Raw genomic sequence first — 6000 nt, 5'->3', positions numbered from 1 at the left:
ATCGAACTGAGTAATAATGGAAGCTGGGTTAAAAATTTTCTAAACCACGGAGTTCGTGTGAATTTCGCAAATAGTTGAAACATCGGAACTGCAAGCGAAATAAAACTGTGACGTAGCCACTAAATTGGACCGCATTCAGCAATGAGGAACTAAAATTTTCTGGCTCACGTTAGAGACAACGTATGTGCTATTAGTTTCACTATGCACGTACGTGTTTTTACATATGAGCCAGAAATTGTAATGTCTGGTTGCAAAACGCAGTCTAATTCGTCTGTAAGGATAATATTTCTGCTCATCTACAAAAGCACCCATCTAAATAGGGAAATTGATGGTACATATGTTATGCATTGCGCGCATGTATGTCTATTGCAAATTATAATTGGACTGCATTTTGCAATTTGGAACTATAAATTCTGGCTCTTCTGGAAAACACTTATGTGCATGAGGAAACTAATGGCACATACGTTGTTTTTAAACCGGGCCAGAATTTATGGTTCCAAATTGCAAAATGCAGTCCAATTCCAAAGTAGGAAATCCTGTGTCGCTTGGAAAAATCGCCGAGGAAAATGAATAAGACACGGGACACGTGTCTACGTGAAAAAGAAAAAAAAGAGAAAAAAACGAGTAGTTGGTGACAATTGGTGAGAGATTTGATGCCTGATGGATCGTCCCAATTAATTCAACCGGGGCCAGGGTCCCGATAGACACTCACGAATGTGGCTGTTAGAACTTGAGTATAATTGTGGGGGGGAGGAGAGGGTGTCGGTGGGCTGTAAGTCGGGGAAGGGGGGGGGGATGAACGACGAGCGATATCTTTGAAAAGGCGGTGTTTCTTTCCCTTCCGCATCATCTTCGAGTGTGACAATGTGAGTTATGGCATCCCGTGGCTGTAATTGACACGTTAGCGGTGGCGAGCCTGTGACAGAGTGCTTCTCTCACGTGCTCGGCAAAAACGCCGTATGCGTGTTGATACGTTGCCAAATTTCTTATTTCAAAACAAAATTGACGCTGTCTATTCTGCCGTACTAATTAAGGAAGAACGCCGTAAGAACCTTCAGGCGTTGCCAAATTTCCTTTGATAAAATACGAATTTCTTGGTAAACTTAAGAACATTTTTCCTCAAATTTTGCAGATAATTTTGCTGTCAATTCCTCCGAAAAGTCCTGAAAATGTTAAGGGAAAATATTCAAAACTTTCCTGAAAACTGAACATTTTATCGAAGGAAGTTTGGCAACTCTCGAATGTTCATACGGCGTTCTTCCAAAGCACGGCAGTATTATGCTGTTAGGGTGAAGAAGATGAGTGTGCCTTCAATTTTTGGACCCGCAACGAGGATATCCCTCGCGCAAGAATATTTGTATCCGGGAGACTTGCACTTAATCGCGAACTCAATACTCATGAAGTTTACATCTCTACGAATGGTTCCTGCGAGTTCTCGGATATTTTTTTCCGAACTGAGTAATATCTAAATTTAGTGAAAAAGAAAATATTGATTTTCTTCCAAAATCGTCACCTAATCTCTTCATCCGTAACATTTTCATTTTTAAAAGATAATTAGTTGCTCTCAAAAGTCGCTTGGCGTCTCGTGTTGCACTCTGTTGATTTTTTAATACTCTTTTGATTTTTTCGTACATGGCGAGATTAAGTGCAAAATTTGCAACTCAACCGTATATATTGGTCATCAAAATCGAATTTCCTATTCTTTCCTAAAAGGAAAAAAAAAATCCGAAGGGTAAGGTAGCATCAGGTACAAGACACGAGAATTTCTTCCGATGTATCATTTTTCTTTTTTACGACTGACAGATTCAATATAATCAGATTAAATGTTTGCAGATGGGATTGCATTCGATCGGCTCGGCGATCACACACACACACTCTCACAACTCACGCACACAACTCACCTATCAAGTGAAAAAAGGCTGCATTTCTGAGCCCTCAGTTACCTATCGATGCTGGTAATTAAATCGTTGAACGGTGGACAAATAATCACAGGGCTGAAAGTATTTCAGCTTTCAGAATCAATTTTTAAAACAATTTTATTTTATTTGCAAGCTTTTTACTCGATGAAAAGCAAAGATTTGGACGCATCGATTGTTTAGTTTACTCGCGGGTTGTTGTTTGCACGCTCCGCGTGCCTGCCTAGAGGGAGCTCGCGGTGCAGCGCAGCGTGTAATTAAAACAAATAAGATAAAATAAAAATTAAAGTTACGCATTTTTCTGGCGCCTAAGCGCCACTCGTTTTATCGGATTTTGCGCCTTTGTCTCGCATAAAGAGTAATTAGAGACGATTATGAATACCCGTCGTCCAGTTTATAAATTGACTACATTTAGCAATTAGAAACTACAATTTATGGCTCACCCGTGAAAACACGTAAGTGCATAGAAAAAGTTGTAGTACATACGTTGTTTTTGATCTGAGCCAGAAATTGTGGTTCCAAATGCAAAATGTGGCCCAAATGACACTAAAGTTGGTTCATTGTTGCTAATTTGCCTTCAAAGCCTGACTGGGCAACTTAAAAGGCTTGAATATGAAGCAATTAGATTACATTGATTAGTTTTTAGTTGCAGTAGCAGCAACAATATGTTGAGCACTACTCATCTCAATCGACGACTGACAACGGAAAAAGTAAAGAATTTGAAATTGCGGGGTACGGGCTACGCTAATTGTGTGAATTTAACACAAAACTTTCTGATTTGTATCTTTGGGTTCCAGCAAACTCATTTGAATACAGGCAAAATGATCTAAGTTTTACACCGAGGACCTCCGAATTTAACTCATGTCTCACTAGACTATACATTTGAACTACATTTTGCAATGGAGAACTACAAAGTCATGCTAATTCTACCAACGACGTACGTGCCTTCAGTTTCCTTCCACGGATAGGTGCTTTTGTGGATGACCTAAAAATTGTAGTTCCGAACTGCTCAAATCAGAAACAGCGTGTACCATCAGTTTCCCTATGTCCGTGAGTGTTTTTATAGACAAGCCAGAAATTGTAGTTAATTGCAAAGTAACTAACTAACAAGTCGCCTTTATAGCGCTCCTGTGCGCTCTGCGACACCCAATCGCCACTGATAGCGATCCTGCCAAGTGAAAAATGCACCCTTAATTGCAAAATGAAGTCCAAATATCGACGATGAAACTGCAGAAACGCGTATCTCAGTATGCGGCGTTGCAGACTTCTTGTCATATTTCATTTTCTTAATAAAAAAAATATTCGACGTTTTCGAAATTGTTGAAAGTTTCGGCGATTCTTTTTCTCGAGATGAAGAATGATCTACGAATATTAAGCCATAACGTTTGTTCGGGCTCCTTTTAAAAAATTAAACAAGAGCAGAGATTCAAAAATAGCGCAATCAAGACGCGTGTTTTGGCAGCTTCAGAGTCGATATGAACGTATTTATGCTAAAAGGAACTATGTGCATAGGGATTGCGTGTGATATAGTTCCTTTTACTATAAATACCTCCATATAATGCCTCTGAACGCGTGCGATTAAATACGCGCATTATGTGCGCTTAAAGCGCAAATAAAGCGGCGGAACAAAACGCAACGCGGCGGCTGTTCCGGCCGAATCCGCGGTGGCGATCAAGTATTAACCGAATTATCTCGGCCCTCTGAAATAAAGGAGTATCGCAATTTCCGGATGAGCCCCAGCAAGGAAGGATTCATACGGAAAACAGGGCTCAGGTGAAGATTGAGTTACGCCGTTACGCCAGCGAGCGACGTTACGGGGAAAAGGAGGACGAATGAGCCGAGGGGACGACGCTTTCTCGCGTCGACATTTCACGCACGATTGCCATGAGTGAGCGGGCACATTGTCCGCCCCGGCCTTTACAAGATAAACACTCTCATAAAGCGCCTACACACAAATACACACCCGCGCCCACCCTTAATTGTACGCCGCACCCTCTGATATTTCACCTTTATCTCGTTTATTAAATACAAAATTTGAATAGGTAAAGAAGCTAAGAAAATTAAAATAATTAGTGGTAAAATTGTCCGAACAGACTCCATGACTTAGCTCTCTAAAACGTATCGGTTAGTTAAAGATTCAACTAGATTTATTTAATGGTTTACATAAGTGTGTTAATTTTTGATCTTATGGTTTTTACATTTAATTTGAGCTCAGTTGGTTGTTGAGTTACTGCAATATAATGTAATACTGTCTCATCCTAGAGCTTTCAAGAAAACATTGTGAAACTTTGATATACTTAATATATTAGGCACCCCCTTTCGGGGAATTGGTCGTGACAGAAAAGAGTTGAGCGAACCGGTTACATCGAAAGTTTTTATGTAGTGTGGAAATCCTAATGTTAGATAGAGTGCCTCTAATGTCTTAGTTTAATGATTTGAAAAATAAATTGACAGTAACATAAATTGACGTTAACAGTAGTGTAAGACTTTATTTTGCCAAAGTACTGGACTTCTTGAGTAAAATGGTGTTTTTTGTGCCAATTTCAAGCCTTAAAATTTGTTTTTTGCGTAAGCAACACGCAACCAGGGAAGAATGCAGAGGATTGCTCTGACAGCTGTCTTGTGAGGCCAGGCAAAGCTGAAGCGCCTTCAAATGAGTGCATATGCAACACGGACATCCATCAAGCACGAATAGTTGTATCTTAAGGCTGACCCAACATTTGGCGGGCATCGCGCACGTTTCTGTCCATGGCGCTGATCGTCCAGGAATGATCGTGCCCAAAATCATCATTCCAAGTCTTACAACAAAGTCAAAAGTACCGTTTCCGAAACTGTATTCATCGATATCGATACACTGAAATCGATTACAAAATGGAGAAAGTACCTTAGACTTTGTTTGAATACTTTGGAAGATGATTTGTAGCACGTACATGCTTCAATGATTGCTTTAGAGTCGGAAACATCGATGTTTCCGAAATTATCCATCTAGAGGTTAAAATTTGAAATAAATCAATCGTACCCAAAATGCATTGCTCAAAAGCTGAATATCCATCTCATCACTTCTGCACTCAACTTAAAGGAATTTGTAAAAAAAAAAAACAAATAAATACGTAATGCAAGAAATTTTGGCGCACCAACAATAATTGGACCACATTTTGAACTAAAATTTTTAGCTCACTTTAGAAACAGCGTATGCGCCATTACTTTCCTTATGTGCAAAAGCATTTTTAAGGATGAGTCAGATTTTGCAGTTCCTAATGGTGTTGGTGCCTCACATATATTTTGTACCCCCGCGACGGTCTGATCGCCTGACCCAGCCCTCGCTCGAATCGTAAAATCTTGAGCCTGATTCGGAATCTTTCGGGCCGAGATTGTTTGAAAGCACCACCTTCACCCACACAACCACTTCTGCTAATTAAATTCAGCCGGAATCTCTATTCCCGCGCGCGGAGCCGCGTCCCATACTAAGCTAAAACCAAGTATGCCCGTTCTCTCATGAGCTCTAACATGTAGACTTCCTTATTGTCCACCGAGCTTATAGCTAGGTGAACATTATATGAACTACATTTTGCAATAAGGAACCATTATTTCTGGCTCATTTTAGAGACAACATATATGCTATTGGTTTCCCTGAGCAGCAAGGTGCTTTTATGAAAGGGCCAGAGTTAGTGGTTCCTTATTGCAAAATGTAATCCATATAATAGGTTTCATCGGTTTCACGAGCCCGAGGTCGGTTCCCTTTCCGATCAAAGACATCGAAATATAAATGATCAAGCTATACATGTGCTATTCGCATACCTCGGCGGTGAAGTGGAGATGTAAGGGAGTATGAGGTGTGTGAGTGAGTTAGGTTAGGTGTGTAAGGTTAGGTTTTAGATTAACTAGCTTGAGTTAAGGTTTGGTTAGGTTATTAAGCCTAAAAATGAGGAAGGTCCATCTGTGTGTGCAAGTGCAAGTGATGAATTATTTCAATTTTTAAGTCAAAGGAGGGATATTGATAAGGGCCGTTTTGGAGCCGACCATACATTTCGTCAACTCTATCATGAGTGGCGGTAGCCACCACCGGGCAAGTAACCTATCCTCC

The sequence above is a fragment of the Bemisia tabaci genome, chromosome 2 (genome assembly GCF_918797505.1).
Source record: "Bemisia tabaci chromosome 2, PGI_BMITA_v3".
In the NCBI taxonomy this organism is placed as follows: domain Eukaryota; kingdom Metazoa; phylum Arthropoda; class Insecta; order Hemiptera; family Aleyrodidae; genus Bemisia; species Bemisia tabaci.
Note: the sequence above shows the minus strand (reverse complement) of the source record.